Consider the following 26,109-nt stretch of genomic DNA (forward strand, 5'->3'; position numbering starts at 1 on the left):
AGGAGTGCAAACAAGGATGTCCGGCATGCAAGACAGGCACCACCACATTTGTGTGGTTTTGCCTCTGGTGTAGGAGGCCATAGTGGAGAAATTAGCCGAGTGTGAGAGAAGCAGATCGGAGTCTGTGCACTAAAAGGGGACTTGTTGCAAGCTTCCCTGGTCCTGTCTAGGTGTGCCACAGAATCCTGCTGTCTCTGTGAGAAGACACGCAAGCCACAGGTTGGCCCACACAGCCCTTAGAGCGCATACAGATCCCGGCTGCCCACATGGCTTGTGCGGTGTTGTGTTCCTCATCTAGAAGTGAAGGCAGAGGCACTTGGCACTAATGTTTGTGGGAAGAGGCGGAATGTAGCAATTACAGTGAAGCAATTATTGCCTCCAGTGTTGATCTGTACCAGAAACAGCAGGATTGCTTTAGGAGTATGGAGCTGAAAGTGCAGGAGGGGTCCCTTTCTCCCTAAATATTTGGCAGTGACCAAAAGTGCTCCCCTTTGGGCAATGTCTTGGTTTTGTCCACTCTGAGTTATGCCAGGCAGAAATTTCACAGGGTTAAGTTTACACACCTTAATTCTTGAAGGCTGCCATTCTTTCAGTTAATACCACCGACCACCCACCCAGTTCAGTCGAGCAGCCTTTGAATTGTGATTGATTTGTCTTGTTGTCCTGAAATGTATTAGAATCTCTCCCCTCCCCCCCACAAAGAAAACCTACCCCAAACCATTTGTCTGGAAATGGAAAGAAACCATGCTGCATTGATACCTACTGACTCCCAACATCTACTATGTATATACTGTGTATATTTGCATTCTGTCCCCCTGGCTCCCCAGCTCCTCCAGTCACTTAAAAAAAAAAACAACAACACCCACATACAATAGACATCTAATATACATCATTTGTAGGAGGGGGGAGTTGGTGGTAGTTTCAGATTTAAGTGAAGAGCAAAGGTCTGCCAAGGAAAGGTTTGGTTTTGTCCTCAACTGAATGTGGAAAGGTGAAGTCCTGCCTTGGCTACACACACACCAGCGTCGAATAGACATGCAGAGACATCCATACTCATTTTCTGGTTTGTTGACTTGCAGGAGAAGCCAGTCACATTTCAACACTTCCCTGGGCGTTCTCTCCAACAAAGGCACAGAGCAAATTAAAAGGGAGATGGGAGTGGCGGGGCGGGAGGGGGGATCTGTCTGCTGGTATTTCACATTTCGACACACAGGTGCCTTTTCATCCCTCTGGCCCACATCGGCGGCACCTCTGGGAATGGAGGGGGGGGTTGTGATGTAATGCTCTTTTTCTCACACTCCCAGCTTTCAACACAGATGGAAGTTGTTGTCATGTGTTAGAAATGTCACCGATAATATAAAAGGCAGGCTCCTGCCTTTTCCCTTTTTGTTCTGTCAGCTGCCGCCACCAGCTTATTCTTCCCCTCTCAAATCTTTTTTTCCCCCCTCCGTCATGTGGCAGAAGCTCTGATGCAAGTAAGCCCCGACCACCCCCACCAGAGTCCCCCTCCTCTTTGCTTGCCAGCCTTGCATTTTTTTATTCCCCCTTTTACTGCAGTGCTGAGGATCATTACCTACCACGACTTTAGAGACAAGACCTCACAAAGGAAGGATTAATCTTATGGTTGTGCTTGTGAATTTTCGCAGGACTCAGGCAAGTCAGAATGCTGGTGTGTCTGTGTCTGTGTCTGTATGTGCTGTGTGCGCTGGGTGGGGATTTTCCCTTGGAGATGCTGAGGCAATAAATGTTGGAGCAGCAAGTGGTGCTAGCCGTGCTAGCGTTTCCTGAGCCAAAAGCCCAGTTTCCTCAGCTTCAGGGGAAGTAGTAGGAACCAAAGGGGGTGGAGGTATGGGGGGGTGCTGAGAAAGGCAGTGGGGGGGGGTAGTGCCTCATACCCAGTCTGAGTTCAGCCTGGGAGGACAGATGGCTAGTGCTGCTTTTTTTTTTTTTTTTTTTTTTTAAATTCATCAAGCAGGCTTTACGTGAGGCCCATTCTTGAACGGGTGCACTGTGAAAAGAGGGGTCAATGGGCACGAATAGGTTGAGATCAGGACCAGATGCCTGCTGAACAATGGGGCTTTTGAGCGAAATGCAGGGGGAAGCGTGGCGCTCGCTTTGTCTTGCCTCCGCATTGCAGGTTGGAATTGGGCAGCTAAATTTTAATGAAGTGCATTCCAAAATGTGGTCGTCAGTCTGTGTGATGTGATTTTTTTTTTTTTTCCAGGGGACGGTAGTGGGAGGGGGGAGGGAACATGTCAAAAGGGGCTTGGAGGGGAGGGAAATGGAAGGAGGAGGGGAAGCTAGCTAGCTAGCAGCTGATGGGTTGTATAGTGGAAGAACAATGCTGTCTCAGTGTTGGTGGGGGGGAGGGGTGAAAAAGCCCTCCATACAACCCCTGTGCATATTAATGGGGTACAGCAGGTGTTGCAAAAACTATGCCCCTGCATTGTGTTCTGCCTGCAGATCAGTCCAAGGATAAGGGAAGTTCGGGGGCTGAGCTAGGGGCATCCTTGTGTGTGAAGCAATTCAACTGGAATAAAAAAAATGCAGTTGCTTCTCAGGCATCGCTCCCTGCATGTTTTAACGGGAAGGAGCAAACAAATGAGCCACATTTCCAGTTCTCCCATGGAGTGTGTCTATGCAGAAATGAGAGCCCTTTGGTTTGGGTGGAGGAGGAGGAGTGTGTGTGTGTGTGTGTGTAAGGGAGAAAGAGAGACAGCGCTTATAGAAAGGAGCTTGGATCTGTGAGGTAGACAGCTGTGAGCTGCTACATTGATCTCCTGCTTTGGGTGCCTGGTTCTGGCAAGCAAATGAGTGAAGCTGGAAGAGGCTGGATCCTTCTTAAAGGGACAGTGGTGCTTTTGTAGAGCTCCATAATATCAAAAGAGTAGGTACGTGATGAAATCAGGCAGCAGAGCGTCTTTAAGGAACACTGGATTGGTGCTGACTCCTCGGAAGACAGTAGGCAGGTGCTAAATGAAGGTAGAGGCAGGGTCTCTTATTGGCTGAAGAATTTAAAAAAATGCATCTTTTGCATGCTGTTAGAAGGATGCTTTGTGTTTTCACAAACAAGGCGTTTTGTGATTTTGCATACCTAAGATGATACACTAATTAAATATTTGCTTTGCTGTTGATATGCATTATGATCAGTGTGTGTGTGTGTGTGTGTGTGTGTGTGTGTGTGTGTTTCCCCTCCCCCCCAAAAAAGATGAGAATTTGTCTCTACCCCAAGTAGATATAAGGGTTTTACAATGGACAGTTGTAGAAGGAAGAATATGTTATAATCTCTTGGTTCTGACATGCCTTCTTCCACTTTGGCAAAGATGTGGTCACCGTTGCAAGGTGTTTTGTGCATCAGGTTCCATTCTGCTGTTTGGGGACAGATCCAAATAGTGAAGGGGCAGGTTTCCTTCTTTCCCTGTGACATCCAAAGGTATAGTCTCTTTTCAATCTGAGATACAGAAATAACATCTCAGTTTATAGCTGGTATGCAGCAAATGCCCATAGGTGCTTTTGCTGGTGCTGCACAGGCTTGTGTTTCTTCTAGGAATGAACGTGTGTTGTACGTTTCATGGTAACATGCTGGAGTTCATGTATTAAAGGCTTGTTTCAATGTGTTTAGTATGATGTGATAATCAAGTTAATACACAGAGCTATGAATGGTGAAGTTGTGGTCAGTGCTATACCGGTACCCACTTCTTATACCCATTTCTGTATGAATGGATAAGTAAGTTACAGCAAGAACAATATAGTTATTCTGTTGCAGGCTATCCCTGTCCTTCTTCATTGGTCAGCAGGGAAATTGCCAATAAAGGGTGGGGTTTTTACTATTTTGTTTCTGTTGGATGCTTTAATTGTGAGGAAGAAGACTGAAAGAAATGGGCAGAGTTCCGAGTTGGCAAGACCATTCTAGACCACATTCAAGCCCCTGCAGATCTTCTGTGACCAAAACCCACACATTCCAGTTCTCATCACCTGCTGCTACATATTTGCCATCCTGCTGAGCTACTTAAATAACATTTTGTGTGTGCAAGCAGGCAGTATTTCTGAGTGTAATGTATTTTTAATGCTGACATCAATGGCAGCAACTTCTTGAGATTAATAAACCCTTACCTTTGCACATCCCACTGCTTAAATGTTTTGCTTTTAAAGTAGGGCTGGTTGCAAGTGGGTCATAAAATGCAGGCGTGGGTGGACGAAAGGGTTCAGAATGGCATATCACCAATACTTTCGTGTGTGACCTCTAATAAATGATTTTCTTGGGCAAATTAAAGCATCACAAATTAAAGGACTGACTATCCATCCAACAGTTCAGAGATTCATAGCCCTTCCTTTCAGTGGCTCTGGGTATTTAATTATTGAAATTATGGCTATTAATGGAGTTAATGGAGTTAATGGAGGGCAGGTCCACCAGTAGCTACTACTCACAATTGCTACTTGGAACCTCCATGTTCAGACACAAGATACCATTGAATACTCTTTGCAGAAGAGGAACCAAGAGACGAGAGCTGTTGCCTTCTAGCCCTGCTTGTGAAGTGCATCTCACTGACCACTGTGCAAAACGGAATGTTGCACTAGATGGACCTTTGGTCTGATCCTTCTGGTGAATTCATGCCATCTCAAGAATTGGTATTGCTATAATGTGTGTGTGAACACTACATACTTAAAAGTGCACTGAAGTGGGTAATAAAGTAACAGTAAGACTTCTGATGCTTTTATGACTTAAGTATAGCCATAAGCCATACAAAATGGATGATATCTTTTTTCCTGCAAGATCATTTGGGTTACTCTTTGAAGAGATCCACAGTTGTGTGGCTGCGTCTCTGTCTGCTTGTAGCATTTCAAGTTGGAGAAAGAACGCTTGACGTAGAAGGGCGTTCTTCGTTAATCTTGCCATTTTGTGACAAGATTATAATGAAGGGTAAAGTGTTGGCTTGGTGATTCCAAGGCCAACTTTAACCATCAGTTATAATTTGCAAGTTGCATTGTGCCCAGAATCATAAAGATAGCTCTTGAAGAAGCTGGTATTCCAGTGTAACAGGATCCTCATGACAAATACCTCTCAGGAAGTGGATTGTGGTTTTTCATACCTGATGAGCAGCGATCAAGATGAACACTAGTACTGTTGGCTATTCCTGTTGACCAGTAGAAAGCTCCCAACCCTTTCATCAGGTGGTTAAAATTATATGGTTCTCCATTCTGGAATTTGTGGCGTGGGAACTAATTTAGCATCATCTCAAAGTGAGGAACTAAAATGATACAGTAAGAACTAAAATACTCCAAAAGAAATTGGATTCAACTAACCACATACTTGCATCTGGCCAGTATATAGCTCACCAAATTAATTCCTTGCACTTTTTTTCTGAACATGCTTAGGTTCTGTAAAACTCTTCAACTTGGGGAGGGGGGGTATTAGAGGATTTGAAGCTGCTTCGCATACTTTCACAATTTCTGTGTTAATGGCTTATTAAAGTTAAAATGAACGAATAAATAAAAGACAGCTCATATCATGAATGTGTCCTTCACCTAAGAGAATTGGAAGGCCAAAATTTAGCAATGGAATGGCACTTAAAAGAAAATGGGATGGTTTTCATAGTGAAAGTGTTTACAAATAACGGATAAGTATGATATACTGTGGAAGTGTGAGCTAGTATAAGTGTGAACTTTGCAAAAGAAGTGTAGATTCCAGGAAGTGTGTGCCTCCATCTTGGAAGCAGCTATAACCACAGAATGTTACTGAACTGATATGGGTGACTTTTTATTCCTCGGTACGGAATTTTATCCATCTTAGTATAAAATTCTCTGAGTTCCTCAAAGGCAGTCTTGAAGGAAAGTGTATTAGTTGTAGGAGAGTGAGGCTAACAGCCCAACACTATGAATGGGCTGTGCTGACAGAATATGTACTGCTGGCATGTGCTGTCAAAAAGTGCCATAAAGCACTTTGTGACCACATTCATAGCCAGCGTGCTGGCAGAAAGGTCGGAACCTTTCTGCATGTGCCTACAGTTGTCATGAGGGTCACTGGACCAGGTAATTCAGGCGTAGGGGCAGGGGTGGAATGGAGAGGAGATGGGGTGGTGTGGGTACTCCCAAGAGGAGTGCGGGATAAGCAGTGCCAGTGTGTGCCCTATCCCAACCCCCTTCCTGAGCCTAATCTGCCTGCATGGATCCACTTGGACTTGCAGCAGTGATATCTCTGGTGCAGGTCCAAGTTGACCCATTGTGGCTGCCGGGGTTTACCTTGGGGAAGGGGACAAATATTCCCTTATCCCAAGAAAACCTCCAGCAGCCTAAATTTCCGTGCAGGGTGCAGCATAGCCCACAATGGCGGCACTGCATTGCTGCATGGGAATTTAGTTAGGATTGGGGTGTAACTATATTAAGAAGTGTTTCAATAGCTACTAGCTTTAACTTAGTTTCCACTGCTGAAGGACTAGAACTGAAGTTACAAATTACTAATTCGGTACATTTTGAGAAGAGTAAATTATCAAAGATGACTGTGGCATGTTAATCACTACAGGTTATTCTGATTGGGAAACATCAATTAGAACATAAGAGAGCCCTGCTGGATCAGACCAAAGACCCATCTAGTCCAGCTCCCTGTTTCTCATGGTGGGCCACTGGATCCCTTAAGGAGCACACAAGACAACAAGATACCTGCATCTTGTTGCCACTCCCTTGCACCTACCATTCTGAGGTAGCCTTAGGGAAAATTAACCAAATGTTTAGCCTGTCCTTGCTCAGAGGAGATGCTTTGAATAGCAGTCTGAGAACTTCCCAGTCTTCTGGCTGTATTTAATCTCCAGAAGTTGCAGCTCCTGATGTTCAAGTGATATAGAAAATTCCTGTTAACAACATCGCCATGGAATTCTAAAATCTGTTGCGAGCAACATTGAGAGGAGTATCCTGAACATACTCTGAGCTGAAGTTTTGTGTTCCTCACCTATTAAAGTAATAAATAACTTTAAGTTGTGCCAGGTCTTCCTTTAGGCGCACACATTGATTTGAAAGTGTACACTACTTAGATGAATATCCAGATTTCCAAAGTGAATGTTAGCACATACACTATTAAATACAAATAGCATGCTATGGTAAAAGCAGGCCTGTCATAGCCTTCCGGGTGTCTAGAAAAAGCAAGGCCACAAGGCATTAATTCAGCAATGCAAGCTGATTAGGTAGCATGGGGTTTGACTCTTTGCCTGACATTAATAACGCTTACATTGGATTTCAGTCATTTAAAACTCCCCAAGAACTATAGGTAAGGCTCATGCTTTCACTTTGAAGTTCCTGCACTGATATCTTCTTGACAACCTTCCATTCACTTCTTGCCACTGAGCTTAGGAAATAATTCATGCTACAAATACTTGCTAAAATAACGTGCATCAAATATGTGCTGTTGACAAAGGCTGTGGGACGTGATTTGTGTTGAGAAATGTGGTGCCATTTCTTTGTCACTCAAACCCTCTCGGAAAATTCTCTGCATACATCGTGCTCTTGAATATTCTAGTAGGCATGATGGCTGGTTCACTGTGTTAATCCCATATAGACTTGCTGTCTGCAGCTAATCCTGAGCTGCTGTAATTTGCATACTGGAATGAGTCAAAAACATATCCCCCCCCCCCATTAATATCTGTTCAGGAGACTGCTGGTTTTGAAGACTTCACAGAAAGTATTTTGTTCCTTTTTTTTCCCATTAATTGACACCTTCATTTTTCATCATGGAGATCAGAATACTATAAAATGAAATTAAAGGAAGGAAACTGCTAGACTCCTATTAGGGCCCAGTCCTATGCTTCCCTGTCACCCAGCGCTACAGCAGTGCTGAAATGGCTACTGCTGTATCCTGTGGGGCCAGGGAAGCATTTGCAGGTCTCCTTGCGGTAAGGGAATAAATGTTTCTCTTACCCTGTTTCAACCTATGGTGGCCCCAGTGGGTCTACTTGGATCTGCGCCCACCTTTGAGTGGGCACAGAACCAAGGAGACCTGTGTTGGGTTTCTCAGCTCAGGAGGGAGCATTGGATTCGGCAGCAGAGTCTGCTGCCATTTTCACCCCCTTCCCTGGCCTGGTCTACCACACAGTCCACCCTCCCTCTCCCCCATTCTGCCCCCTCCCTGCCTCTCTCCTGCCCCGAATAAGCTTACCAGTTGCCAGTGATACACCAGCCTCATCCGGTCATCTTTGCAGCAGTGAGACCTAGCACTAACTGGTGTCTGGCCTCAGTGCTGGACCCATGCTGTCACCGCTGGTGCCAGAGTGCCTTACAGAACTCTTTGTTACACCCAGAGCTGGCAGTGAGTACAGAGCACATGGGATCGTGCTGTTGGTCAGGTTACTCAGGTGTTTTTCAAGTTGTGGGTTTGGTTATGTAAAAGAAAGTCAGGGGTTTGTTTACCAATCATACAGCCCAATCCTATCCTTGGCCAGTCTGCAAGGCGCAGTGGTGCTGATGCAGCCTCCATCCCATTGGTCTTCTGGGAACTAGGCCAGCATGGAAAGGTTAGGGAAAAAAATTTGCTTATCTCCTCTGCTCCTGCCTGGATCTATTAAGATCTATCTCAGCTACTTTGCTTATGTAAATCTGTTGGGCCTGTTACAGGTGCATTGGATCTGGTAGACATTGCTGCTACCAAGATCAGCCCCTGATCTGACCCAATCCCCACCCTGATCTGACCCTAGTCTTATTCTTACCTAGCTTGGTGAATGATCTGCCAGGCTGCTGTCACCTTCGTGTGGTTTTCTGAACCTTGCACTGGTGGCAGCTCTCTGCAGAACATCAGAGTGTCTGCCGCACTAGCCACCTGCAGTATGCTCTGGCAAATCTTGAGACCCTCCAATCCCACTGACAGGATTGTACCCTAAGGCTGCAATCCTAAATGCATCTATCTGGAATAAGTCCCTTTGAATATAACTTACTTCTAACTAGATATGTATGGGATTCCACTGTAAAAACTTTGTGAAAATCACTGTCAGAAATAGTGATTACTTGTGAAGTCAGATATCTAAAAATGCATCTCCTAAGTTGCTGAAGGAATTTAATCTCTTAGGTCAATTTTCTTGTATCAAGCAGTGGGTGTCTGGCTGCCTTGTCCAATGATGGAAAGTTCTGCTTGCCTGTCTGCTTGTTCAGTCCTAAACAACCTTTATGCATACAATCCAGCATGTTCATATCCAGATCATGCATGAGAAGCTACATGTTTTCATGCATGCCAGTTTTATTCATATGCACTGCATCTGTTACCCTGCACATGCACGATCCCATCTGATCTTGGAAGCTAAGCAGGGTCAGGCCTGGTTAGTACTTGGATGGGAGACCGCTGGGAATACTGGGTACTGTAGTCTTACACCATAGTCTTTCGAGACTGAAGGTTGCCAACCAAGGGTGAAAATGGCACAATATTGAAGTACGTTTTGCATGAAAGGGTGAAAGTTATCCTAAGTATGTGGATAGATGGATACAAAAGGTTTGTAATATTATGTGAATAAATGTAGCTTGTAACAAGATCTGTCCAAAAAAACTTATTTTTTTAAATTCTGGATTTAGGACCAGAATTTTTGGTTTCAGGCTCAGGATCAACAGAATTGTGGCATTTAACCAGAACTTCATGTTTTGCTACTCCAGCAGTGACAAGAGTAATTCATAGACAATTCAAGTAATAAAAGTAGTCCAGGATTAAGTGATAGCTTGTTCAAATGTTCCATAAATGAATCTAGGTTAAACAAGCAGGATAATTTAATTGGGACCCATGAAGGAGATGGGGTCAGAAATTCAAGAGCCCATTTAGCCAGTTCTTCTGCTGTAAGCTTACTCTTCTGAATTGCCAGTGACTTTCTGTAACAACCTCAAGCGATGACGCAACTGCTTAAGTTTTATGGAGAAACTGCCGCATAAATAAATAAGTTACAAGCTCTGCTGGTTGGGGCAAAACAATATGGTAGCCAAGAAGGCTTGCAGGGCTCTTTCTGAGTTTCCAGAGCTCTTTTATTGAGGGATCTGAGCATGCTCAAACCTTTCATGGTTTACCAGAACTCTTGGGAATTGTGGTTTTCCTTCCGTTAAATGATCTATAAGAAATCAGAACAAAACTGAAGTGTGCTTCCCAGAGTTGACTATGTTGGTTCCAGGCGTGCCTAGAAGTCTTCAGCTACAATCCTATGCAAACTTACCTGGAAGTAAGTTCCATTGAATTCAATGGAAGTTCTGAGGAGATACACATAGGATTGCACTGTTCATTGCAGAGCCGAGGGGCTACAACAACTTCCAAAGCACAAAACACTGTTCCCTTTTTTCATTGCAGTGCTCTTTTTCCTGGGTTTGATTGATGGTTACTGCAGCCAGGGAATAGTGTATTTGGGCTAGCACAGACCAATCAGCACCGGTTTTCCCATCTTGTCCTTAAGAACATAAGGGAAAAGAATAGCCCTGCTGGATCAGGCCATAGGCCTATCTCGTCCAGCTTCCTGTATCTCACAGCGGCCCACCAAATGCCCCAGGGAGCACACAAGATGGCAAGAGACCTGCATCCTGGTGCCCTCCCTTGCATCTGGCATTCTGATATAGCCCATTTCTAAATCAGGAGGTTTGCATATACACATCATGGCTTGTAACTCATGATGAATTTATCCTCCAAATTTGTCCATCCCCTTCTAAAGGCATCTAGTCCAGACTCTATCACCACATCCTGTGGCAAGGAGTTCCACATATTAACTACACGCTGAGTAAAGACATATTTTCTTTTGTCTGTCCTAACTCTCCCAACACTCAATTTTAGTGGTAGTCCCTGGTTCTGCTGTTGTGCAAGAGGGAAAATAGCATCTCTCTATTCTTCCCATGCATAGTCTTTAACTATTTCTAACCATTGCCCTGACTTTAGAACCTTTTTTTTTAAATTGCACCTGAGCAACTGGTTAATTTGCAGATTCCACCTTGGCTACAAGAAGAGCCTTAAATAATGCACAAGTTTAGAAGCAATCCTTTCCTTTAGCCTCTGGTGCTATCAACTTGCTCCCTTCCACCCAGGAAGATGATAAGTTTGTGAAACTGGGAGTGAAGAGTGAAGGCTTGCCACTTGGCCAAGATGAAATTTGGGAGGGGAGAATTCTGTATGGCTTGGGGGGGAACTGTTGGACCCCCCTATCTTTCAAAAATTATTCTACGTCCTTTGATCTTCTTACCTAATACCTTGCCAGGGTGCTACAAAGAGGTTGCATAAGATAGTCTTTGGTGGTGGCAGCAAACAGGAACAATAAAAATAACAATAACAACAACAGTATTTATGTACCATTTTTCAACAAAAAGTTATCAAAGTGGTTTACAGAAAAAATCAAATAACTAATGGCTCCCTGTCCCAAAAGGGCTCACAATCTAAAAGATGCAAAACACCAGCAGACAGCCACTAGAAAAGACACTGCTGGGGGGAGGTGGGCCAGTTACTCTCCCCCTAAATAAAAGAGGAGCACCCACTTGAAAAAGTGCCTCTTAACCAGTTAACAGGGGTTACTAGTTAATAGTTTAGACTCACATACTTAAATTCTGATTTAGCTTGAATTTGATCAGCTCTCACTGTAATATGTTGCAATGCCTTTTAGCGCTCACTAAAAAGAGAGTATTTTACCTTTAGAACATTTTTGTAAAGTGGTACATGTGGGTTTTTGGAATCTGAGGGGTTCCTTTGTCAGACCCCCGCAGATAGCAAAAACCACAGATAAGCAAATCCACGGTTTTGGGCCCCTTAAACGAAGGTGACCGGAGGTTGGGCCAAGTCTGGCTCAACGTGGGTCCAAGGGGCCCGCATTGAGCCAGATCCTTGGACAGAGAATCTGTGAATGTAGGCTCAACCTGTATTTCTAATATGTAAAAGAAGAAAAGAACTCTCCATTTTCTTTTCCCTACTCCCCATTGCCTTCCTTTTGTCAATATCTCAGTTGCAAGCCCATTGGAAGGGAACCTGTCACTTCACCCTCCCTTAAAATGTCTTGTACATTGATGGCACTGTACAAATAAATACATTTTTATCAGACAACACAGTTACAAGATGTTTGTGAGTATGCAACAGATATGGATGGTTTGATGTATGAAGCTGCCATTTACAGAGCCAGACTGTTGGGCCATTTAGCTTAGTATTGTCTATGCTGCTGGCAATTCTCCAGAATTTTAGGCAGGGCTCTATTCTAACCTTCCCTGTAAATGCCAGGGATGGAATCTGGAACCTTCTGCATTCAAGGCATGTGCTTTACTGCTGACCTGCAGAATGATATCCAATTCTGTAAATTAGCCGAGGTTTTCAGGGACAATATAATTTCATCCCTAGTTCAGCTCAAAGCAAGAGATCTTATTCCTAATTATACTAATAATAATACCTAACGTTTATATAGTGTTTTATTTATTTATTTATTTTTCACATTTTTATACCGCCCTTCCTCCATAGAGCTCAGGGCGGTTTACACAGCTGCTCCTCCCCTCCTTACAACAACCCTGTGAGGTAGGTGAGGCTGAGAGAAAGTGACTGGCCCAAGGTCACCCAGGAAGCTTTGTGGCTGAGGGGAGATTTGAAACTGGATCATCCAGGTCTAAGTCCACCTCCCAAACCACTAGGTATGCAAAGTGTTTCACATATATTATGTTGCTACAACCTTTGCAACAACCCTTTAAGTTAAGTATCATCATCATCATTATTAAGAGGAGCTGAGGCTGAGTGACTGAGATCACTTTGTGAGAATTCATGGCAGAGGTGAGTCCCCAGTGTTTGGCAACCACTGTGCTACACCAAAAAAATCTGATATCCTGGTTAACCAGATCCATTAGGTCTTGCCCAGCTGGAGATTCTACAGCAGATTCTATGAGCAGTTGAGCAATGGACTTTATTTTTTTATCTGTTGTTTATCCTGAAGCAATGTGCTTACCTCTAATAAGCTAAAACGAAATATCCTTTCCCATCTTGCAGATTTAACACAGATGTGGACTGAATTATGTTAAGGCAATGAATTGCATGAGATGGTTCACTGGACCCCTTTTAGCACCATAACTCAAAAATAGTATTACCAGTCTGAGCTACGCCTTTGAAGATCTGTCCACACTTACCTGGGAGTAAGTCCTATTTACTATAATGGGACTTATCGCTCAGTAGACATGCATAAGATTGTGCTCTTAGTAACCTTTACAGTAGCCCTGAGAGATTTGCATTCGTTATCATCATGTTGCAGATAGGGGACTGAAGACCCAGTCCTATCCAACTTTCCAGCACCGGCGCAGCTGCAATGCAGCCCTGAGGAAAGGAAGCACATGTCCCCATACCTTGAGGAGGCTTCAATGGCTGCCTCCACACCACAGGATGCAGTGCACGCTCCATTAGCACAGCTGCATCGGCACTGGAAAAGTGGATAGGATTTGGCCCTGAGGCAGCAGGGATAGTGACTTTCCTAAGACAGTATACTTACTAAAGATGAGATTTGAAACTGGTACCTGTTGGTTCTCAGCATTCACTCTTGTTTGCCCTCATTTGCTTTATATCCTTCTTTGCAAAGTTGTCCCTCACCTTTTATAGAATAGGAACTTTCAGCAAGGTGGTTTACTTAAATGTATACTAGTGAATTGGCCAACTTATTAGAGCTTTTGTGACTCTATTATAAAATGATTTAATGTGCTCCATTAGTGTCCGAAATGGTTCTGTGTGTCTTGTTTAAAGCAGAAACCACAAAGTGCCTTGACATCTCTACTGGTTATTTGCCTATAAAGATAATTTTTCAATTTGCCTCGGACATATGTAATGGGTGGGAGATGTGTTATTAAATATCTAATATGATATTCCCACGTAGTCTGTATCTTCAGCTTTTAACCTTTGAAATAAGTTATTCTAAATTCTAATGCCACTATAAGTTGATATTGGGCCAAAAGATTGAGTTCAGTATTGTATCCAGTAATGTATCTAAAGCTATAAAAACCAATGCCAACTCCATTTATTGCCAGGTCAGAGTCTTTTAGGGTTTCTTATTGTAAATTACTGAGATGTAAGCCACTCTCGTGAACAGAACTGCCAACATTTGTGACTGTAAAAGGTTATTGGGCTGACTAACAGCTGTTCAGTATGGTTCTAACAGGTCATGCAATTCAGTCTTCATTGCAGTAGGGTGGTAATGATTGGTAGATTGGCAGTTTGATTGATCCTGTTTCATTGCCTTTCTGGTACATGGACTCCTAAATAGGGTGGTTATTGGGCCACACAAGCAATGCAGTCCTGACCAGAACTTATTCTCCACGGGCAGCAAAAACTTAGACCTCACATCTGACGCATTATCTTTCTCTAAAAATCTGCATAGACAACTGATCTGAGAAGTTTTACATTTGGCTAAGAGCTGCCTCACAGCCTTGCTTTGCCCTGTCCTTTTTGATGGGAAAGGCATTTTTTTTTTCCTGTGCCTACAGGTTTCCATAAAGAGAATGGTTTAAGCATCACCTTAAGCAACAGTAGATACTTTTGTTTCCCAGCAATATTTCCAATGGCACTTACATTAACACAGATGGTTTTAAAGTGCTAGAAATTGAACTGGTAACTGTGGAGAGTGGCTGCATCATGACAGACATCCTCCTTTTCTGTATCTCCAGTTACATCTTTACGTTTGAAATATGATAATTTTTGTATCAATTACTTTTTTTTTTCAGTCGTTGATTTCTTTTTTGGATTAAGACATGTCGTAATCTATGGCCAATACCCTCATGTGTAACCTGTGTAGTCCCAGCCCTAAATTCAACTCATTTTTCTTACCTTTGTCTGTAATAAATAAATAAACTTTGCACCCCCCCCCCCAAAAAAAAAGAAGAAAATGACAGTGAGATCTACTCTTTGGAAAACACTTTAGCAATTGCTTGCTATTTCCTTCAAATGAGATCTGCTGATTGGTTACGCACATTCTACCCCAGTGGTGGACCTCCCCAGCCCCGTACCCAGGAGCAAGGGTTCATGATGGTGCCCCCTGCCAGATGTCACCATCCCCATGCACTATTCCCCCCACCACCACTTACCTGGAGTGCACAGAGCCTCGTGTGACTCCAGGGTACACCGGGGAAGCTTACTACAGCTTCCTCAGGGTCTTAAACTGCGCTTCTGGCAAACCAAGGCTCGCTGGTGCAGAGGCTTATGTTAGCCTCCGCAGCTGGCACGCCTCTGCTGACTCCCGACTCCCTTGCTGACTCCCTTATGACACGTTTGCGACCCTCCTGGGCCGGTGCAAGGGACTCGCGCCAGCCCAAGGGTGCCTCTGGATTGCACCCTTAGTTAACATACGTGAAGGGGGCAGGAAGGAAAGCAGATGCTACACAGGGAAGAACTATGGCACACTGGTTAAGCATCTGCTTTGCATGCAGAAGGTTCCAGGTTCAATTCCTGTCATTTCCAAATAGAACAGAAACATTTCTGTGTGAAATTCTGGAGAACTTTGGTCGTTCTTTGTCAACAGTGTTGAGCCAGATGGACCAAGGGCCTGACTCAGGAACAAGCAGCTTCCCATGTTTCAGAATTGCAAAAACGACATATTAGTGGAACCTTATGTTTGGTGAAGAAAAAACTTGGAAGCACAAACAATCAACATAATAGAGTTTAGACTGTAAGCCTTACAGAGTATGTAATGTGTTTTATACGTATTTTGTATGGTCATTTTGGGTTGCTTGATGCTATATTAATAATAATTATATTTGAATAGAGCATTGAGCATTGAACCAGAGCATTGAGCCAGAGCTGTGCATAAGGAATCAGTTCACAAACCTCTTGAGGCCCCTGAGTCACCCAGTTAGGAAAGTAGGTTCTATATATATATATTGTGGCAAGGAGAGAACTTTTAATTCCATTTTATCTTCAGTCTTTGTAGTAGTTATTTGATTGGAAGCTTTTTTTATCAGAAATTTCCACCCATTTATCTCTCTAATAACTCCTTGATTTTTTTATAGTTTTATTCTGTCTCTTTGATGTTTTCAAAGCCTTTAAGCATTTGAGCCTTTCAAACGTGGCCATGGTGAAAAACCATCATTGATGGCACAAATTATCTCTCTGTGTCTCCCCCCTTCTTTCAATCTGTTTGCTTACAGTTCTAGTTCTTCCTAGACATGTTCGGTCAAATGATAACCCTTGACTTCTGAAACTGTGCTCTGCTTTTTCTCTTGTGCTGTGCAGCAGTTTTTGTTAGTCTTTGTCTAATCAAATTCAGATTCTGTATAAATGATGAATTTTGCACTCAATACTTTGACACAGTTTGCTGCTTTGGTGTATGGGCAGGGAAGACACATTTGCTAGCTTTTGTCTGGCTAATCAAATGCAGATTCTTTTTAAACTATGGATTTTTGTACTCAGTATTTTTATGACATTGTTTAGTGTTTCACTGTTTGGGGCGGAGGAGGAATAGATTTTCGTCTCCCGCATCTTTCACACCCCATTAGTTTTGCCACTCCCCACTGACAGCAGAACTGATATGAGCAAATGTCAAAGGCTCCAATTAAATCTAAAAAGAAAGAAAATGCTGACAGACCTGAAGTGCTAAGGAAGACTAACAGATGAGCATTTTTTTTTCCTCCAGGAAGAAATATCTGTGAACTAACATTCCCTGTTGGATTTAATGAAATATTACATTGAGTTCAGTGAAAGGGAAAAGAGACTGGATCCAAGTCTTTCTGTACATTCATCCCTAATTCTACTTTAAAGCTATGTTCCTGGGCCAGGAAAATGGCTTTCCTACCTAACAAAAGGTGTCATTGCTGGCAATGACTACAGTACTGTCAGTAGTTTCTCCTTGGATATATGAAATCCCTTTGTGTCAACAAAGTGGCTGGCCCAGTTGCAACGTGGGTTGGCTTTACCAGATGTCAATGCAGCCATGGCTGAAGGCATGCCAGAACAGAAGCTTGTAGTAAGCATGCTATTTGTGAAAAAACTTGCTGGTATACTCTCAGAACCTCTGTCAAAGATGGAGGAGTTGCAACAAGACTGGCGATGTTTTAAAGTCCTGAACTTCGAAAAGGGAGAAAAGAAGGAAATTATAGACCAGTCCGTCTGACCTCAGTACCAGGAAAGGTACTGCAACAGACTATAACACAGTCTGTATGCAGCTAGACCAGTATTTCTCAAACTGTGGGTCGGGTCTCACTAGGTGGGTCACGAGAAAATTTCAGTTGGGTCCCCATTCATTTCAATATTTTATTTTTAATATATTAGACTCGATGCTATGTACAGTACTATGTACAGTACAGAATATACATACAAACTACTATGTATATTCTTTTAGCAATGATAGTAAAGGAAACTTACTCCTGGGTAAGTGTGGGTAGGATTGCAGCCTAGGACATTTAAAAATTATCCTGCTTGATGATGTCACTTCTGGTCATGACATCGTTTCTGGTGGGTCCCGACAGATTCTCATTCTGTCCCGGTGGGTCCCGGTGCTAAATGTGTGAAAACCACTGATCTAGACAACAATGCAGTCATTAACTCAACCAACAGGGATTTGTCAAAAATAAGTCCTGCTAACTAAATTTATCTCTCTTTTTTGATTGGGTTACTAACCTAGTGGACAGTGGGAATGCAATAAATTTTGATATCAGTAAAGCATTACAGAGTTCCCCAAGACTTCCTAATTAGCCAGTGAAATATGGGCTAGACAATATAACCTTTCGATGGATTCCTAATTGCTTAGACCAGGGGTCTCCAAACCCCGGCCCGAGGGCCAGATGTGGCCCGTGACGAGCCTCTATCTGGCCCGCAGCCAGCCTCTTGTCCCCTGAAAGACCCTGCCCCATTTTGCTGATCATGACTGGAACTATGCTCTGGTTGCATCTGGAGAGTGTTCTAAGGGCCAGAGAGGTTGAATGAATGAGCCCATTCATGCATTTATTCACATATCTAAGTTCCATCTCTAATTTATTTATGTAAATTTTATATTTAAACTTTTTTCGGCCCTCAAAACTGTGCCAGACATTTGATGCGGCCCTCTGGCCAAAAAGTTTGGAGACCCCTGGCTTAGACCACTAGACCCAAAACTGCTTACCAATGGCTCCATCATCCTGGAAGACATTTGAGTAGAGTACATCTTCAGCAGTTTCCATAACTTGAATGAAGGGATCTTATCAAATTTCCAGATTCCACTAAACTGGTAAGAATAGCTAATAACTACAGCGGTTAGTATAAACATTCAGGAAGACCTTGCTGGAATGGAATATTGGACTGAAACTATCAGAATGATGTTCAGTAGAGACAAATGGAATTTTTGCTTTTAGAAGAAAAAAAATCAAATGCAAGTAGGAATTTGTGCTTTGCACTGGTGGTGGGTTGGAGGGAGGTATCTGTGTACATGGAGTGAAAGACATCTCAAAGCCACAGTTCCCTTGGACCCGAGCTTTCCACTGAGTCCTCCACATCAGTTGGCTTCATAGATGGGCCAGCCCTGGGAGAACCACCACATTCTGTCTTAACAAGGAAAGTGGGTGATAAAGTAAAATTATGAAGGGATGGATATCTCCAAGTTATGCAGGTTGTGAAGATTTATAAAAGTCAAAATCAGCACTTTGAATTAGACCCAGAAGCTGACAGGTAGGGAAAAGAGGCATCTACTATGATACAGGAGGCAGTCACCAGCAATTCTGTACAAGCAAATATGTCCACAATATCTTCAAGGGCCTCCTCGGTAGAGCGACTGCAGTAGCTGGATCTTTGAAATTACAAAAGTATGAATAGTAGCAAGTTCCCTACTCTGAAGATGAGCTAGCCCCATGTGTCAGTTGCTTATCCAGTGGCAAGGGTGGAGCAAGAAGAATCCCTGCACTCTGAACCTGGTACATCCAGGGAATCCTGTGCCAGTTAATTACCACTTCACACTTGTATGAAGAGTATTGTAAAAGATTTTCGAAAATAATTCCAGTAAGGAGCATTGTTCATCTTTGACACAGTGGCTTAGATTGTTTTCCTTATTGTAACTAAGTATACCTGAAACAATGCCATATGCTTTATTTGGTTACCCTTGTATCAATTTCTTTCTCCTTCCTCTGTGCTTTCTCTTATGTCTATCTAGTTCAGTGGTTCTCAAAGTTTTAGCCGCCCTGGAGGCTGCTGCCTGATTTATAAATGCCATGGGTGTGGTTATAATGGTGACTGGGCAGCAGTCTTGTCCCCCCTTCCAAGCAACAGTTTGTTTAACCCTTGAGGCACATAGCCTACTCTGCCAAGTCAATTTCACGAATCACTAAAAATTGGGTCATGACCCACTGACGGGCCACGGACCCACAGTTTGGGAACCGCTATTCTTATCTAATTGTACAGTCAGTCTAATTGTACTAGACAGTCTTGTCAAGTCACCAGAGTTTTCAAGCCTGTCACTTAGATTTTAATGCAAAATTTAAAATTCAAATTTCGAATGACTTTTTATCTCAGCATTCAGTTGCTTTAGACTTGTTGTCATCTGTTGACTGTTTTGATTTTGGCAGGTGTCAAATACTAAATTTTTGTAAGCTGTCATCAATAAAACACTAAATATAATTGCATGCAAACTATGAAATACTGTCAAATATTTCAATCAAATCTCACTCAAATATTTGACTACCAGGTGCCAAATACTGGTTAAATATTTTGGATTTTCAGAGAATAGCTCGTAAATATTCATCATCAAAATTCACAAATGAGACCCTTTATTGTTTCATGTGTTGGTATTATAGTACAATATTGCTGTTCAATTGCATTAATCCCGTGGAAGGGAAAGTACTGCTTTAGGTGATCGCAAGATCCATTGCATTTTAGGCAAACTAGCCTCCATTTCTTACCATAGTTTTTGGAAGTGTTCTCGGTTTCAAGAGCTATTTGCCATAGTGGCATTTGCAGGGAGAGAAGAGTGTGTTCAAGAAAATTAAGCTTAACCTACCCCCACCCCCATTGATGAGACCTGGTATAGTGTAGTGGCTTCTCTATGCTAAGAGAGAAGGTTGGCAACCTTCAGTCTCGAAAGACTATGGTATAAGCCTACAGCACCCAGTATTCCCAGGCGGTCTCCCATCCAAGTACTAACCAGGCCTGACCCTGCTTAGCTTCCAAGATCAGATGAGATCAGGCATCTGCAGGGTAACAGTTGCTAAGAGAAGAGCAGCTCAATCCTAACCAGTGCTGATGCAGCAGGGCCAGCCTGGCTGCACTGTATCTAATGCTGGGTTAAGCAGCCTGGAAGTCTCCTCAAGGTAAGGGGACATTTTTTCCCCTTGCACCAGGGAAAGCCCCATCCTGTGCAATGGGTTTACTTGAACCTGCACCAGCTAAATTGCTAGTGCAAGTCCAAGTGGAGGTATGCTGGTATTCCAAGCCCAGGGAGAGAAGGAGAATATAGCATGCATGGCTGCCACCAATCCTGCCCCCTCCTGGGACCCAATCTGTCCATCCCCACCAAGAACAGCAGACGATGCCTCAGCTCTACACTATTCCCTCCCAAGCCTTTTTCCCCCAGTACAGTATGGCTTGGATTTGCATAGCAATATTACTGGTGTGGATTCAAGTAGCCCCATAGAGTCTTCTGGGGCTTTACCCGGGGTAAAGGACCTTCAGCAGCCCCTAGTGTTGTGCTGGATGCAGCAGAGGCTGTCCTGGTCCTGCTGGGTCGCAGCTCAGGCCTTTTGTCAGGATTTAGCTAAGGTTCTTAAATTTGGTGCCTAGCCTCACCCTGGAACAGTGCAGAAGTACCAGCACAGCATGCACATGTAATAATTTTCACAACCTGCAGCTCAGTGGCTATCCATACATGTAAGGGAAGAAGGGAGTGCAAGGCTCAGTGCCTTCTTCCTTTTACTGCAGTTAAACTGCACAGGAGGCATGGTCTGGTGGCTGAGCTGAAGGCTACCTAAAGAGTGCTAAGCAGGGACAGTCTTGGTTAAAAAATTAGATGGGAGACAGGAAGAAAGCTGCCACCACCTAAGACAAGGGGAAATATGGAGAGAAGGGGTCCATGTGGAATCCCCTACCTAGTGTAATAGAAAGCTTTCTGAAAGCTGAACAGCAGTATGGGTGCTTTAGGAGTTTAGGAGGTAGGGCAACCAGCTGTCTCCTGGGATGAATGGACACCACGCAGATACAACCATAAAAAGTTTATTTAAAATACAGTTGGACCCCAGTATCTGGGGGGGGGGTGTTCCTTTTTGGTATCCCCTGAAGATACTGGGTCCACATTTAAAGTGCTTTAAAAACACAAAAAAGTGCCAAAATCAGGGCTCTGACCATTCTGCAACCAAACGGTGCTGTTTCCCAGCCTGTAGAGCTGTTTTTAACTCTTTAGTGAAAAACCCACTTCCAGGTCACATGGAGGTTGCTTTCTTCTCTCAGGCTTGCCCCAGAATGCATCGCGATACATTTTGGGGCAAACCTGGTAGAAGTAAGGAACCTTTGCACAACCCAGAAGGAGTCGGAAATTACTTTTAAAGGCAAGCTGAGAAGAAACTTAAAACGGTAATGTCTTTCTGAGTTCTTTCCCACCCTTAGGTTTGCACTGATATTCATGTTTTTGGTACCTGCACCAGGCTGAGGCAGACTGTGGCCCTCATTGATGACGAAATGAAAGACCAGGGCAAATGCACCAAATGGGCTTCCTCTCTTCACCTTACATCACCTTCTGCTTCTTTAATTTGCCTGTTGGATTGGATATTTGAGGTCACCTGAGCCCCTGAACGTTCCCACTTGGGGTGATGGTGGTCCAGTGAGCTTCATGGTTCAATGTGGGGGCTCAAAGCCGCTGGTTGGAGAAGGAAAAAGCAAGCAAGCAAAAAGAGAGACTCGGCAGCTCCGACAAAATGTTGATTCAATGCAGGAGCCTCTTTATGGAAAGGGAAGGTAAAACATATGGGGAAAAACAGAGCTTTGCACCCAAGGATCAAATATTTAAAATGTTTAATTTTCTTCTGTTGCTTATATTAAACATATACGCAAATCTCCATAGCATTTCAACATCTAAGTTATGATTTGGCAATTAATGTGCAGATATGGATTTTAGCAAACACAATATTCTCCACTTCATAATCCTTTCCAGTCATTTAAAATAGTTTTATAAGCAGTCTGCGTTCAGACACCTTTTGGAGCACTTGTGCACCCTTTCTCTAGCTACAAACATCATTCTTCTTGGTTTGCAGGGTCCTTGTATTAACAAAGTATTTTTATTTTCTTAAAAAGATAGTATTGGTTATATTTTGAAGGGCACATTGGAAAATGAGAATGTCATTATCTCAGTAGGAGTCCTTTTAGTATAAAATATTTAGAAGTAACTCACTCCCATTGAATTACCTGCTGACCTGTTCCTTTCGTAGTTGCGCAATTCCCCTTTATTAAATAGCTGCCTGTTGTTGAATTTTCTGAAGTTTTAAAAATGTGTCACTGCACTAAGGCCCAAACCAGATATCCCCATTATGACAGAAACTCTTTGATCTGATGATTCCCATAGGTGTCCTCATAACGAGAGACAGACCGACTGTTCTCTGATCTTTTCTTTCTTGCTCAACTTTATTCCTCCATTTTAAGGAAAGGAAAAGACAAAGGTGTTGAACTGTACTTAGGATAGTTCAGACAGTGAGAATTTCCACAGTGTTTTGCACTGAAGGGTGGATAGAAACATGCAAGAACTGTATCTCAGAGCATAATTGTTCCCAATTAATGCATCTCACTATAGCATAGGGCTATATTACATCAAAAAGTCACCAAGCAGTGGCTTCATCTGTGGATTAATCAGTGCCCAATAACTAAATCATCAAAGTCCAACTCCCAAACTGGCTCTAGTGTTTTTGGTTTTTTACAGTTCTTTCACATTTGCCCTGAATACACCATTTGCCTGCATACACCATTTGCCTTGTAGCAAACATGCGAAGTGGAAATAGCTGGCGTTTGTCTTTGCACACCCAGATACTGTCAATTCTCTTTATATGTGAATTCACTTATCTGCGAGGGGCAGAATTACCACCTACCTTTTGTTATCTGTGATTTTGTTCTCATTATCTGCGAATACTGTACCAGTCCACTTGGGGTGGGGGTTTGACGCAGCTATGAACTGGCAGGCAGGGGCAAAAACATTATTGAGTCAACTTTCTGCATCAAATGGGCATTGGTGATAGAAGATAATGAGAACTGACTGTACTTTGAGGGTCTACAGCTTAAGCGGGTCTCCAAGACACATATGTGCTGGTGTTTAAGACCTGTCCACTTGTTCTTACTTCATATTTTCTTGTGGGGGGGGGGGAAGAACACCAGTTAATTAACCACAAGCATGATTGTTTGACTCCCTTCTACGTCTCTATAAGCCAGGGCTTTTCAAACTAGGGCATTGCGACCCCCCCAACCTGAGGGCCCTGGCCTCTTTCCCCTTAAGGGGCAGGAGCAGCAAGGAGGCAGGGAGGAGGTAGCGACGTGATCCCCAGGAGTGATAAAGCTGTACTTACCATAGTTTCCCACTGCCTCCTGGGGGTGCGGGGAGCCCTGTGCGACCTTCTACAGAGCTCCCTGAAGCTTTAGAAGTGAAAGTGGAGCGATCACACTCCACTTCTGGTTTAACAGAGGCTGGGTGCAATCGCTCCACTTTGGCTTTCGAAGTTTCAAGGAGCCCTGCAGAGGCTCTGGTAAGTACAGCCAAGCCCCTGGAGCAACACAATCCTGGGGATCACGTCACTGCCTTCCCCCTACCCCCGCAAGGACTTAGAGCAGTTTTCAAACTCCCTGAGAGTTTGAAAACCACAGCTATAAGCCGTGAATTTCTGTATCCGCAGGCATCGTTAAAGCCCAGATTAATTTAAAAACCAAAATTAAGCCCCACCTCATGCTTTAGGCTTCCTTTGACTTCCAAGGAAAACTTGTCACCACGCAGTGCTGAAGATGCCAGCAGGTTGGAGCTCCTTCTGTTGTTTGCTCATGAGGATGATAATAGCAGGTCAACTTTGTCTCAGCATGATCCACAGTGAAAGTTCAGCCACCTATTGTGATAAAAAGATGAAGCTGCTTGGTGGAACTCGGGTGATAAAAAGGAATCTTGATGTTCTAAGGGGAGTGATGTTCACTTCTTGAAGAACAGCTTCCACATGAAAAAATTTCTTCACCATGTGCTTTATTTTTTATTTTTTTTAAAAGCAGTCTCCCTATGGTAGACTCTAAAGTTGCAGGATGGCCTTGGAGAGATTTCTGCCTCATCCAGCTCTGTTGTGAGCAGGTTGAAAATGCAGAAAGCAGCAGTGGCTCACAATTTTCAAATTTTGAGTTCTGCAGCAGAAGCCTGTTGGGTTTGGGGTGGAATCCAACAAATAAAGCAACAGAAATGGCACTCATCTGCTGAAACTGGCAGGTGAATCCTAAACCAATATTGCAATGCTTGTGGAAAACTGTCTTTAGTACAAGACTTCAGGTAACTCAGTCCTAGACACCACTTTACAGAGCACTATAGTCAGGGACTTGGCTGGCCCACTGATAACACACCCTGAATACATCACATAGAGCAAGGATGCTGACAGCAAGCAAGGGTCAGGAGAGTGGCGGTTCCTTTCTCTGTTCTGCCGGGGGGGGGGGGGAAGGAGGAAAAAGTGCTGTGGGTGCAGTGGTTGCCCCATCCCTGCTCTCTCTGCCCACTCAGCCACAGCTCTGTGAGGAGAGAGAGGCTAGGAGAGATGATCTCGGGTCCTTTCCCCTCCTTCAGTGTCACCTCTTCTTTCTTTGTAATCGCACAGGGCTTTTTACAAAATGAACAGGAAGAACCCAATATGCTCTGCTCTTCCTGTTCATTTTTCAGAACATCCCATGTGAGGACAAGGAAAAAGATGGCGCCAAAGAGGGAGGTAAGAGGCAAAGTCATTCTTCCTCTGCAGCTGAACAGGCAGAGAGATAAGAGAGGGGACAAAAGGGGCACTCATGGCCTCTTCTCCCTCCAGCACCACTGCCTCTGTCCTGACTTCCCTCCTCCCTGACTTATTTGAAGGGGGGGTTTCATTTGGAGAAGAGTGAACTGAGAGCCAGGAGGACCATTTATGTCCTGCATCAAGCAACAATTGGGCTTAAGCTCCACTTGTTTGTGATTCAAGTTTCTGTTCCATCTGATAATATGTCTTCCGAGGAATTGCTTTGTGATCCTCAATCAATACTTTTGAGGCCAGTCTTAGCATTCGTGTGGTTACGGAGTGGTGAGTATGACATTTCAATGGCTGAGCTTCTAATCATTTTGCCTTTTTATATGATTATTATGTTTTCTTAGAAAGAGCAAAGTCTGTGTGAGGTTGCTTTCAAGATGATTTGTTTGTGGCTCTTCTATACATTCCGTACGGCTCTTTGTGGCTTGTATTACAGTTCTTTCGTGAGTAACAGATATATGTTATCAGTGCCCACATTCTCTTTCATTAGTTCTTCACCAGTCTTTTCCCACAGAGTTATTGTATTTCAGACCTTCTAGGACAGTGGTTCCCAATCCTTTTAGTGCCTTGACCCACTTTTTAGGTACAGTGACTTGTCAGGACCCCCCCCCCCAAGACCAAAAGTGATGTCATTGAGCAGGAAGTAACATCATTGTGCCAGCGGTGCTGGAAGTGATATCATTAAGCAGGAAGAGCTGTCATTGTTTCAAAAAATCAGACTTTTTAAATAACTCACAAGTACTCATAAACAACCACATTTGGAAGAATGGAGGGTCACCAAAGAAGTGTTAGAAATGTAAAGAGATTGAGGGAATTTTTTTATCATATGTGGTGGATATGCGAAAAAGCAAAGAAATACTGGAAAATGATACATAAATTGTTACAAGAGATACTGAATCGTGTATTACCATTCAAACCAGAAATATTTCTCCTAAATGTAACATCAAATGTAAAGATCAATATAAGAAATACCTTATTGTACATATCAGTACAGCGGTAAGAATATTGTATGCGCAAAAGTGGAAATCTACAGATGTTCTAACTAGAGAAAAATTTTGGTAGAGTAAGAAGATATTGGAACCCTTTTGTGACTGGATAGATAATTTTAGTTAAATAATACTGACTGTTTAGCTAAATCATCAATTATTATAATGACAAATATGATAACTTTTGTATTGATGAGTATATTTCTTTTTAGTCGTTGATGATTTCTTTTTTATTTTCTCGTTGCTT

At 43.2% G+C, this 26,109-nt stretch overlaps 1 protein-coding gene and 1 pseudogene across 14 annotated transcripts in view; one reads left to right on the forward strand and one right to left on the reverse strand.

Moving 5' to 3' along the window:
• Nucleotides 1–26,109, forward strand: part of MAGI1 (membrane associated guanylate kinase, WW and PDZ domain containing 1) — a 584,211-nt gene that overhangs the window by 329,507 nt on the left and 228,595 nt on the right. The window lies entirely within an intron of this gene.
• On the reverse strand, nt 19,985–20,104 carry LOC136643032 (5S ribosomal RNA; annotated as a pseudogene).

This window comes from Tiliqua scincoides, chromosome 2 (genome assembly GCF_035046505.1).
Source record: "Tiliqua scincoides isolate rTilSci1 chromosome 2, rTilSci1.hap2, whole genome shotgun sequence".
NCBI lineage: Eukaryota > Metazoa > Chordata > Lepidosauria > Squamata > Scincidae > Tiliqua > Tiliqua scincoides.